At 47.2% G+C, this 11,831-nt stretch overlaps 2 non-coding genes across 2 annotated transcripts; both read left to right on the top strand.

Annotated features, from left to right (window-relative positions):
- Nucleotides 1-1,610: 1,610 nt before the first annotated feature.
- trnal-uag (transfer RNA leucine (anticodon UAG)) lies at nt 1,611-1,692 on the top strand. Its single transcript has one exon. It is a non-coding gene; the product is annotated as a tRNA-Leu (tRNA).
- An 8,860-nt stretch (nt 1,693-10,552) lies between these two features.
- trnal-aag (transfer RNA leucine (anticodon AAG)) lies at nt 10,553-10,634 on the top strand. The gene has a single exon. It is a non-coding gene; the product is annotated as a tRNA-Leu (tRNA).
- The last annotated feature ends 1,197 nt before the right edge of the window (nt 10,635-11,831 follow it).

The following is an 11,831-nucleotide window of genomic DNA, read 5'->3' as shown; positions in this document are numbered from 1 at the left end:
GAAGATTGAAAAAAAGGGTTGTTCCTGATCCTTGGTTTTTACATGACTATGGCTTCTGTATTTTAAATTGAAGTTGAGGATTCTAGGTAGGTAGTGTGGCCGAGCGGTTTAAAGCACTGAATTAAGGCTTCAGTCTCTCATGAGGAGACATATTCCATGTGAAACCTAATTGACGTGGAGTGGTGTTGATTTCATGGGGAAAGTTCAGCTGTGCAGCGGAGACACCAGCCCTCATGTTTCAGTCCCTTGCCTGGAACTGGAACATGAGGGCTGGTGTCTCCGCTTCTCTCCCCTTTCCTCACAAACCTAACAGGGAGCTGTTTGGCTGCAGACTGGTTGTTGGAACTCTTTTCTGCTGGTCTCGAGAACTTCGGCCAGCTTCGTCAGGACTGGCGCCATCTATAGCGTGCCTGTGTCAGTGCTCTTTTGTAGCCTGACAGTAGGTGCTGTAGGCTTGCGTTAGGTGCGCTGCACAAGGGACAGCTCCCTTCCTTGCCAAATCACTGGCGGAGCATTCTGTGGCTAAGTTGCCCTGATCAGAAAGCTGTCTGGCTTGCGGCATCTTCCACAGGTAAGCCCAGCTGAGAGGTCTCCCCTTCCCAAGTGGTCCATCTCCTTTGACGACCCTGTGACGCGGCCTTGATGGTGGACTGCTCCTGCTTTGATCTTGAAACTTCTTCCACGACCAAGCTTTTCGTTCCCTCTTTGTGGCCTTGGACCAGAGTCGTGGAGGCTCTTCCCAGCCAAGCCCCACTCTCCTTTCTTGCACCTTGCCAATTATTTCCTGATGTTGAAGCCTGCCGATAGCACCACAAGTGCAATTCTCACAGTAGGATCTGAGGACTATTTTAACTCAAGAACGAACCTGACCTTCTCCTGCTTGTAGCCCAAGGTTATGGACTGGATCGGCAGTTGCAGCGCGGTTGCCCCGAACAAGCCCGTGTCAGAGAAGCCTTTCGGTAAACCGAGCCATTTCCGAATGTAGGAGTTGGCTTAGTATGTCCAGCCCGTTCGCTGTTGAGGATGGAATGTTGCTGATCTTCAGTGGCCACATGACCCTTTGGTACAATGCGAAGTTGTAGCACCACAATTTGTGCGTTCCGGGTAGCTGGCTCTTGTCGGTGATCGCCAGGCCTTCTGCGAGTTGTTTCTTCTTTGTTACATTATCAACAAGGCGGTGTAGGACAGCACTTTTGGGTGCTGTGTGGGGAAACTAGCTATGTATCTTCCGATTTCAAAGTTTTAATCTTCTGATTGTCACTCATATTGTTTCGCATCTGTTGTGTACAGGCTTCATTACATTATGAACAAAGCTCCGTCGGGCAGCACTAACCTGGATGCTGGTGAAGAAACATCATCATGGGTTTAAAGTCCGTGTTCCAGGCGCCGCTGGGTTGGACTGGATTCTCAGTATGGCTTTCTTCCACCGGGGACAGTCCATGGCCATCTCGTGGTTGAGAGTCCTATACCGAGAAAATCTTTGGAGCAAAACCTTTTACAGCCGGATGCCCTTCCTGACACCAACCCAAGGGCAAATGCTGGTGAAGAAACCATCCTCCAATCTCACGTCTTAATAGAATCGTCAACAAATGTAGCAAGCACAGAAGGTCGGTAGTGTGGCCGAGCGGTCTAAGGCGCTGGATTTAGGCTCCAGTCTCTCCTGAGGCGTGGGTTCAAATCCCACCACTGCCATTTATGCATCAATTCAGGTGTTTTCTTCTTGCCCAACTCCTGTCAGTGCAGCTGCGTAAAGTATCAGGACTCTGAAAAGGTATATATATATATAAATATTAGGGGTGTAACGATTCATCGATACACATCGATTAATCCATATAATGCTCTACGATTTATTGGCATCGATGCTAAACGTAAACATCGATTTATATCGCCGTGTTTGACCTCGGACATTAGACGCGACTTTATTTTGAAATCCAGTTCATTGTTGCTTGCTTCCTCTTTCCGGGAGCAGGGAGCAGTGCGCGGCGTTGTTGTGTTGTGAGCAGAGCAGGCACGTGAAAGGGGAGTCGACAACTAGTACGCGGCTCCTGGGCTGGTGCTATGGCTAGTGTCCAAAAAGACGAGGAAATTTGCTCCCCTTTAGGCTTCAAGTCATTCGTTTGGAAGCACTTTGGATTCCAAAGAAAAGATGGCTCAACGGACAAGACACGTGCAGTTTGTAAATCCTGCCATGCGGTGATCAAATATTCAGGGACCACAAATCTCGCCGCACATTTAAAGAAAAAACACGACATCAAAGTTCAGTGTTAAAGTAAGCACTTTGTATACTACAATACTCTTGCAATTTCCTAAATAAAGAGTTTGCAGTACCTTGTTGATTTTGCGTATGAATTGTTATAAATCAGGATATTGTTCTATATTTTTTATTTAAAAAAAAAAATATATCGATCGTAGAGCACTATATCGTGATATATCGTGAATGAATCGCAGCAGGCTTTAAGATATCGGCAAATATCGTATCGTAGTTCTTTGTATCGATATGATATCGTATCGTGACAAAACCCGCGATTTACACCCCTAATAAATATCCATCTTTGCCTTTCATTCTTACCTTGACTACCCATTTACAGTAATCCCTTGTTTATCGCGGATAATTGGTTCCAAAAACCACCCGCGATAAGTGAAATTCGCTAAGTGCGGTCACCAACAGACTAACGAGTTAGCGGTAAGATGCTAATTCGCGATCGTGTTAACACGTGAAAACAGACTTCTAAAGGAATGTAAACGAACATTTGGAGCAATACTACATTGTCCTAAAGGTTAAACAAATGTTTCCTCATTTTAGAAGTTTTATTTTGACTTTCAAATGTTTTTTAATTTGGCAAAAAACTCCACGATGTAGTGAGGTCGCGATAAACAAAACGCAAAGTGGCGAGGGACCACTGTAACAGGTAACGACATTGTGTATTTGGACTGAGAATGGTGAAAGAAGGCACATAGATGCCTCGCAATCTGTATGCATTGTGGATGGGTCAACCTCCACGCAGCACAGCCAACGTGTGGAACATATTATCCGCACAACATTTCTTCTCAAAAGCATGACTTAAAAGAAGGTCCAAAGCTTTGCAAACACCACAAGTTCCAGTAGCAGAGGATGGTTTCGATCCATCGACCTCTGGGTTATGGGCCCAGCACGCTTCCGCTGCGCCACTCTGCTGAGTAGCATGGGTTATTCATGATGTCCTCCAATTGGCAAACAAGCATTCGGTTCCAGGCTTCAAAATTTGGGTGCGTATTATACATGGGTACAGGCTTTTTTCCAGCATCGACATGCCATTTTTAGGGTGCGTATTATGCACGGGGGCGCATTATGCATGGAAAAACACGGTAATAAATAAGAGGAGCAAAAATGGAGCAAGTGTGCATACAGCGGACAGTCAGAATATAGCGCAAAAGTACAGGCCGCTACGCAGAAGGGGGGAGACAGTTCTATGTATCCTCCGATTTCAAAGTTTTAATATCATTCTGATTCTGATTGTTCATTACATTATGAAAAAAGCGGGCAGCACTAACCTGGATGCTGGTGAAGACACCAACTATTTATCCTCCAAGTTCACGTTTTAATAGAATTGTCAACAAATGTCAATGTGGAAATTGCATCAAGCCGGTAGTGTGGCTGAGGGGTCTAAGGTGCTGGATTTAGGTTCCAGTCTCTCCTGAAGGGTGGGTTTAAGTCCCACCCCTGCCACTTATGCATCAATTCAGGTGTGTTCTTCTTGCCCAACTCCTTTCAATGCAGCGGCGTAAAGTATAAGAACTAGGGGTGTAACGATTAATCGATATAATGCTCTACGATTTATTGGCATCGATGCTAAACGTAAACATCGATTTATATCGCCGTCTTTGACCTCGGACATTAGACGCGACTTTATTTTGAAATCCAGTTCATTGTTGCTTGCTTCCTCTTTCCGGGAGCAGTGCGCGGCGTTGTTGTGTTGTGAGCAGAGCAGGCACGTGAAAGGGGAGTCGACAACTAGTACGCGGCTCCTGGGCTGGTGCTATGGCTAGTGTCCAAAAAGACGAGGAAATTTGCTCCCCTTTAGGCTTCAAGTCATTCGTTTGGAAGCACTTTGGATTCCAAAGAAAAGATGGCTCAACGGACAAGACACGGGTAGTTTGTAAATCCTGCCATGCGGTGATCAAATATTCAGGGACCACAAATCTCGCCGCACATTTAAAGAAAAAACACGACATCAAAGTTCAGTGTTAAAATAAGCACTTTGTATACTACAATACTCTTGTAATTTCCTAAATAAAGAGTTTGCAGTACCTTGTTGATTTTGCGTATGAATTGTTATAAATCAGGATATTGTTCTATATTTTTTATTTAAAAAAATATATATATATCGACCGTAGAGCATGTGGTGATATATCGTGAATGATTCGCAGCAGGCTTTAAGATATGGGCAAATATCGTATCGTAGTTCTTTGTATCGATATATCGTATCGTGACAAAACCCGCAATTTACACCCCTAATAAGAACCCTTCAAAGGTCTTTGCAAAATATCAATCTTGCCGTTTTATTCTAACCTGGACTACCCATTTATAGTAATCCCTCATTTATCGCGGATAATTGGTTCCAAAAACCACCCGCGATAAGCAATGTTCCCTCTAAGGTGCGCGCGTGCGCAATCATGCACTGCCCGCACATTCTCAGCGCACAAGAAAATCTATCCAGCGCATAAACATCATCAACATAACGTAGTAATTAATATTAGATTATAATATATTATATTATATTACATCAATAATATTATATTAATATTAGTTCTAATCTAATTAATTCGCCCAATAATGTTTATTTTTTTTGTTTCTCACTCAGTGAGTGACAGGTGTCCAGCCAATGATATGATACGGTTCACTTACGGTACGAAGCCAATCATGGCATTGACGGCGCTTGCGTCTGGGCCCTGCCTATATGCGCCGTGCAGGTTAGCTAGCAGGTTGATTGATGCTAATCCAAACCCCGCAACATGGCGAAACGAACAGGCAGGAATACATCCATTCACAAAGCCACAGTAAAAAAGAAATACAGTTATTTTAAGATGGAATGGATGTCGGAGTATGTGCAAATTGAAGGTGAGCGGTGAGATTGGGTGAGATTTTGTCTTTTTCAAGTGAGAAAGGTCTACTCTGCAAACCATGCAGCGATGCCAAAGTAGCAAGTGAGTTTTCAGAGGGAAAATTGTGGACTGAATGGAAGCTGGACTATCTTAAGCGTCACGTTCAGCATAAAAGTAATTTAAAAGCTGTCGAAACTGTACGAAGACTCAAGATGGGACAGGGGAATGGTACTTTATTGCGGGAGAGCGCAAAAGAAAAAAGGAACGAGTTGTCACACAAAACAAAATCGGACCCTGAACAAGTTAAAGTTCACATTGACAATATTTTACTTGCCATCAAAATGAATGCATCAATGCTGTCAGTTCAACAAATCCACGATCACATGGCAAAGTATGTGAGTACACCACCGTGACGTGCGGTGAGGGTTGGGGTTGGTGAGGCACTGACTCAGAGTCAGATTTACAAACATACTGTATGACCCTAAGGCACTGACTCACAAGTCAGTTTTACATCCAAACATGGTTGTTATACCATTCTTGATTAAATTTAATAACATTTTAAACACACCACTGTACATTTAAACACACCACTGCAGTATACTTACCTTTACTTGTAAATGAAGTCCATTCTCCTGTCCTTCTGGACGAAGATCACCAAATGATTCCCGAGCGCGGCACCGCTGCTGCTCACTGCTCCCCTCTCCCCCAGGGGATGGATTAAAATCACATGGGGATGGGTTAAATGCAGAGGACAAATTTCACCACACCCAGTGACAATCATTGGGTGTAAGGGAGTGGAGACGACCAGGCGGGGGGTTAGTACTCCGTCGAAACGTCCGATTGCTCGTTGGACGCAGGATCGACAGACGCGGGGGCAGAAGACTCCGGCACCGGCGGACAAGGCCGCCTCGGGCCCTTACCCCTGGGCCCCTCAACCGTCCTCGGCTGTCCGCGCCGGGGGCCCGGTTGGTCTGGGTGACAGCGATGGAACACCGCGATGAGCGAACGGTCGAGGATCCAGCGGCTCGGGACCCAGGAGCAGTGGGCGTCGTCATAGCCCTCCCAATCCACCAGGTATTGGAAGCCACGACCGCGCCGCCGCGATCGGAGCAGGGAGCGGACGCCGGAAGCCGGGCCCCCCTCGACGAGCTGGGGCGGCGGCGGGGGCACGGGCGCCGGCGCCAATGCGCTCTCAAAGACGGGCCGCACACGGGACACGTGGAACGTGGGGTGTACCTTCATGGACTCCGGAAGGAGGAGACGGACGGCCTGATCACCTTCTGGATGGGAAACGGTCCAACAAACCGCGGCGCCAGCTTGCGGGACCCCTTTCGCTGCGGCAAATCCTGCGTCGAGAGCCACACCCGCTGGCCCACTCTGTACTCCGGGGCCGGCGACCGGCGCTTGTTTACCTGGCGGGCGTAGCCTGAAACAGAGCGGAGAAGAGCGGTCCGGGCCCTCGCCCAGGTGATGAGGACAACGGCGGACACAAGCCTGGGCCGACGGGCACGCCGTTTCACGTTCCTGGTGGGGAGGGAATTGTGGGCGTACTCCACCCAAGGCAGCTGTTGGACCCACCCACGCTGGTCCCCAGCGGCCATGCATCGGAGGGACCTGCCCAGCTCCTGGTTCAGACTGAGAGTGAAACCCCAACGAGAGGCTGGCCGTAGCGCCGAGGAGTCGGCAGAACTCCGCCCAGAAGGTGGACGCGAACTGCGGGCCACGGTCCGACACGATGCCCTGTGGGAGGCCGTGGTGACGAAACAACTCCCGCACCATGATGGACGCAGTCTGCTTCACAGACGAAAGCTTAGGCAGAGGAATGAAGTGCGTCATTTTGCTGAACTGGTCCACCACCGTGAGGACCACCGTGTTCCCCTCCGAGGGGGGAAGGCCCGTGACAGTCGATGGACAGGTGAGACCAGGGAGGGATAGAATCGTCAACAAATGTAGAATCTGCAGAAAGTCGGTAGTGTGGCCGAGCGGTCTAAGGCGCTCGGTTTAGGTTTTAGTCTCTCCTGAGGTGTGGGTTCAAGTCCCACCACAGCCCCTTCTGCAACAATTCAGGTGTGTTCTTGTTGCCCAACTCCTGTCAATGCAGCTGCATAAAGTATAAGAACCCTTCTTAGGTATTTGCGAAATATCAATCTTGGCCTTTCATTCTAACCTGGAGTACCCATTTATAGTAATCCCTCGTTTATCGCAGATAATTGGTAAAGGGAAATTCGGTAAGTACGGTCACCAACAAGAAGTACTGGGCAGGCTAACGAGTTAAGATGCTAATTCGCGATCGAGTTAACACGCGAAAACGGACTTCTAAAGGAATGTGAACAAACATTTAGAGCATTACTACATTGTGCTAAAGGTTAGACACGTTTCCTCAATTTAGAAGTTTTATTTTGACTTTTAAATGATTTTTTTAATTTGGAAAAAAACTCAGCGATGTAGTGAAGCCGCGAGAAACGAAATGCGAAGTAGCGAGGGATCACTGTAATAGGTAACGACATTATGTATTTGGACTGAGAATGGTGAAAGAAGGCACATACATGCCTCGCAATCTGTATGCATTGAGGATGGGTCAACCTCCGCGCAGCACAGCCAACGTGTGGAAAATATTATCCGCACAACATTTCTTCTCAAAAGCATGACTTTTCCAAAGAAGGTCCAAAGATTTGCATGTGCCACAAGTTCCAAATAGCAGAGGATGGTTTCGATACATCGACCTCTGGGTTATGGGCCCAGCACGCTCCCGCTGCGCCACTCTGCTGCGTAGAAAGTGTCATTCAAGATGTCCTCCAATTGGCAAATAAGCATTTGGTTCCAGGCTTCATTATGATCAAAGCTCAGTCGGGCAGCACTAACCTGGATGCTATTATATGCTATGGTTTCAAAAACAACTAGTCCCTGATCTAACAATTAAGTCAAGTCAAGTTTATTTATATAGCCCTAAATCACAAGCAGTCTCAAAGGGCTTCACACATACAATACAAATTGACAATTATTCTCAAAGCATCCCCTGATCTTAAGATCCCACCTTAAAGATTAGTCTAATATATTTGATAATGGATTAAAATATTAAAATATTAAAATTTTATAAATATATTATATTTTTAAGATTGAGTTCACTGTAAAAAAATTCTGAAGAGATTTTTGAAGGATCAAGCCATTGTGAGTCTCAAATACGGATTGAGGGGGGCCCCGGTGATCCGCGTCCGGGCGAGGGAAAACCAAATCCAGTTTTGTTTCTCATCATTAGGGGTTTTTGTGAGCCGTGCTTTATCTAGCCCCTTACCTAGGACCCTTTTGCCATGGGTGACCCTACTAGACACTTCTGTGCTCGACACGGATTGTCCATACTGAACACCATGTTCAAGCATAAGGGTGTCCATGTGTGCACTTGGCACCAGGACACCCTAGGCCGCAGTTCGATGATCGACTTTGTAGTCGTGTCATCGGATTTGCGGCCGCACGTTTTGGACACTCGGGTGAAGAGATGTGCGGAGCTGTCAACTGATCACCACCTGGTGGTGGGTTGGCTCCGATAGTGGGGGAAGATGCCGGTCCGACCTAGCAGACCCAAATGTACTGTGAGGGTCTGCTGGGAATGTCTGGCAGAATCCCCTGTCAGGAAGAGCTTCAACTCCCACCTCCGGCAGAGCTTTTCCCACGTCCCGGTGGAGGCGGGGGTCATTGAGTTCGAGTGGACCATGTTTTGTGCCTCCATTGTTGAGGCAGCCGACCAGAGCTGTGGCCGTAAGGTGGTCGGTGCCTGTCGTGGTGGCAACCCCCGAACCCGCTGGTGGACACAGGTGGTAAGGGATGACGTCAAGCTGAAGAAGGAGTCCTATCGGAAGCGGAACACGGCTTCGGCGGTTGCTGAGACAAAAACCCGGGCGTAGGAGTTTGGCGAGGCCATGGAGAATGACTTCCGGACGGCTTCGAGGAAATTCTGGTCCACCCTCCGACGTCTCAGGCGGGGGAAGCAGTGCACTGTCAACACTGTTTACAGTGGAGATGGCGTGCTGCTGACCTTGACTCGGGACGTCGCGAGTCGGTGGGCAGAATACTTTGAAGACCTCCTCAATTCCACCGACATGCCTTCCATTGTGGAAGCAGGGCCTGGAGACTCTGAGGTGGACTTTCCAATCTCTGGGGTCGAAGTCAATGAGGTAGTAAAAAACTTCTCGGGTGCAAGGCCCCAGGGGTGGATGAGATCCGCCCGGAGTTTTTAAAGGCTCTGGATGTTGTGGGGCTGTCATGGCTGACATGCCTCTACAGTAGGGGTGTCCAAACTGGCCCGCGGTCCAGTTTTTATTGGCCCGCAGCAAATTCTGAAAACATAATTGAATGTGGCCCGCACAACAGCTTGAGCATTTCTCAGTTTCCACACTAGATGGAGCCCGCCACACAAAGCGCTTGACGTCCGATAAGCAAGGAAGAGAAGCGAACGCGCAGCGTTTGATTTGAGTCACACTAGCAACGACCCTGTGACACGGCCTTGATGGTGGACTGCTCCTGCTTTGATCTTGAAACTTCTTCCGCAACCAAGATTTTCGTTCCCTCTTTGTGGCCTTGGACCATAGTTGTGGAGGCTCTTCCCAGCCAAGCCCCACTCTCCTTCTTTGCACCTTGCCAATTACTTCCTGATGTTGAAGCCTGCCGATAGCCCCACAAGTGCAATTCTCACAGTAGGATCTGAGGATTATTTTAACTCAAGAACGAACCTGACCTTCTCCTGTTTGTAGCCCAAGGTCATGGACTGGATCGGCAGTTGCAGCGCAGTTGCCCAGAACAAGCCCGTGTCAGAGAAACCTTTCGGTAAACCGAGCCATTTCCGAATGTAGGAGTTGGCTTAGTATGTCCAGCCCGTTCGCTGTTGAGGATGGAATGTTGCTCATCTTCAGTGGCCACATGACCCTTTGGTACAATGTGAAGTTGTAGCACCACAATTTGTGCGTTCCGGGTAGCTGGCTCTTGTCGATGATCGCCAGGCCTTCTGCGAGTGTTTTCTTCTTTGTTACATTATCAACAAGGCGGTGTAGGACAGCACTTTTGGGTGCTGTGTGGGGAAACTAGCTATGTATCTTCCGATTTCAAAGTTTTAATCTTCTGATTGTCACTCATATTGTTTCGCATCTGTTGTGTACAGGCTTCATTACATTATGAACAAAGCTCCGTCGGGCAGCACTAACCTGGATGCTGGTGAAGAAACATCATCATGGGTTTAAAGTCCGTGTTCCAGGCGCCGCTGGGTTGTACTGGATTCTCAGTATGGCTTTCTTCCACCGGGGACAGTCCATGGCCATCTCGTGGTTGAGAGTCCTATACCGAGAAAATCTTTGGAGCAAAACTTTTTACAGCCGGATGCCTTTCCTGACACCAACCCAAGGGGAAATGCTGGTGAAGAAACCATATTTCCAATCTCACGTCTTAATAGAATCGTCAACAAATGCAGAAACCACAGAAGGTCGGTAGTGTGGCCGAGCGGTCTAAGGCGCTGGATTAAGGCTCCAGTCTCTCCTGAGGCGTGGGTTCAAATCCCACCACTGCCATTTATGCATGAATTCAGGTTTTTTCGTCTTGCCCAACTCCTGTCAGTGCAGCTGCGTAAAGTATCAGGACTCTGAAAAGGTATAAATATACAAATATCAATCTTTGCCTTTCATTCTAACCTTGAGTACTAGGGGTGTAACGATTCATCGATACACATCGATTAATCGATATAATGCTCTACGATTTATAGGCATTGATGCTAAACGTAAACATCGATTTATATCGCCGTGTTTGACCTCGGACATTAGACGCGACTTTATTTTGAAATCCAGTTCATTGTTGCTTTCTTCCTCTTTCCGGGAGCAGTGCGCGGCAAGAAGACGAGGAAATTTGCTCCCCTTTGGGCTTCAAGTCATTAGTTTGGAAGCACTTTGGATTCCAAAGGAAAGATGGCTCAACGGACAATTAAAATTATTGTAAATAAATAGTTCAGTAATGCACTTTAAAGTTAATGGTATTACAAAAAAAGAAAGAATATTCATTTTTCTTTACTTATGAGAATAAATATAGAAATTTGATAAAGTTCAGTGTTAAAATAAGCACTTTGTATACCAGTTCAAAAAGTTCAAGTTCAAAGTCAGCTTTATTGTCAATCCCTTCATATGTCAGAAACACAAAGAAACCGAAATTTCGTTTCCTCCATCCCACGGTGACGAGACACAGTACACGATAAACATACAAGTAGACGACACAATATAAAAACAAGAAGGCACAAACAATAACTAATAAATAATAAATAAATAAAATGAGTGATGAATAAATAATAAACAAATAACCCAATAAATAAGAGGAGCAAAACCGAGCCAGTGTGCGTACAGCAGACAGTAAGCATAGCGCAAAGTACAGGACGCTACGCAGAAAGGGGGGGCGAGTTCAGGATCCTAACAGCCTGGAGTATGAAGCTGTTGGAGAGTCTGGTGGTGCGGGAGCGCAGGCTCCTGTACCTCTTCCCAGAGGGCAGAAGCTCAAACAAAGAGTGAGCGGGGTGACTCACATCACTCACATCACTCACAATCGTGGTCGCCTTGCGGGTGAGATGGGAGGTGTAAATGTCCTTCAAGGAGGGGAGCGAAGCACCAATAATCTTACCAGCCGTGTTCACTATGCGCTGCAGGGCTTTCAAGTTGTAGTCAGTGCAGCCGCCACCCCAAACAGCAATACAGCTGGAGAGGACGCTCTCAATGGTGCCGCGGTAA

Source organism: Syngnathus typhle, linkage group LG4 (genome assembly GCF_033458585.1).
Source record: "Syngnathus typhle isolate RoL2023-S1 ecotype Sweden linkage group LG4, RoL_Styp_1.0, whole genome shotgun sequence".
Taxonomy (NCBI): domain Eukaryota; kingdom Metazoa; phylum Chordata; class Actinopteri; order Syngnathiformes; family Syngnathidae; genus Syngnathus; species Syngnathus typhle.
This window is presented reverse-complemented; position numbering and strand designations above follow the sequence as displayed.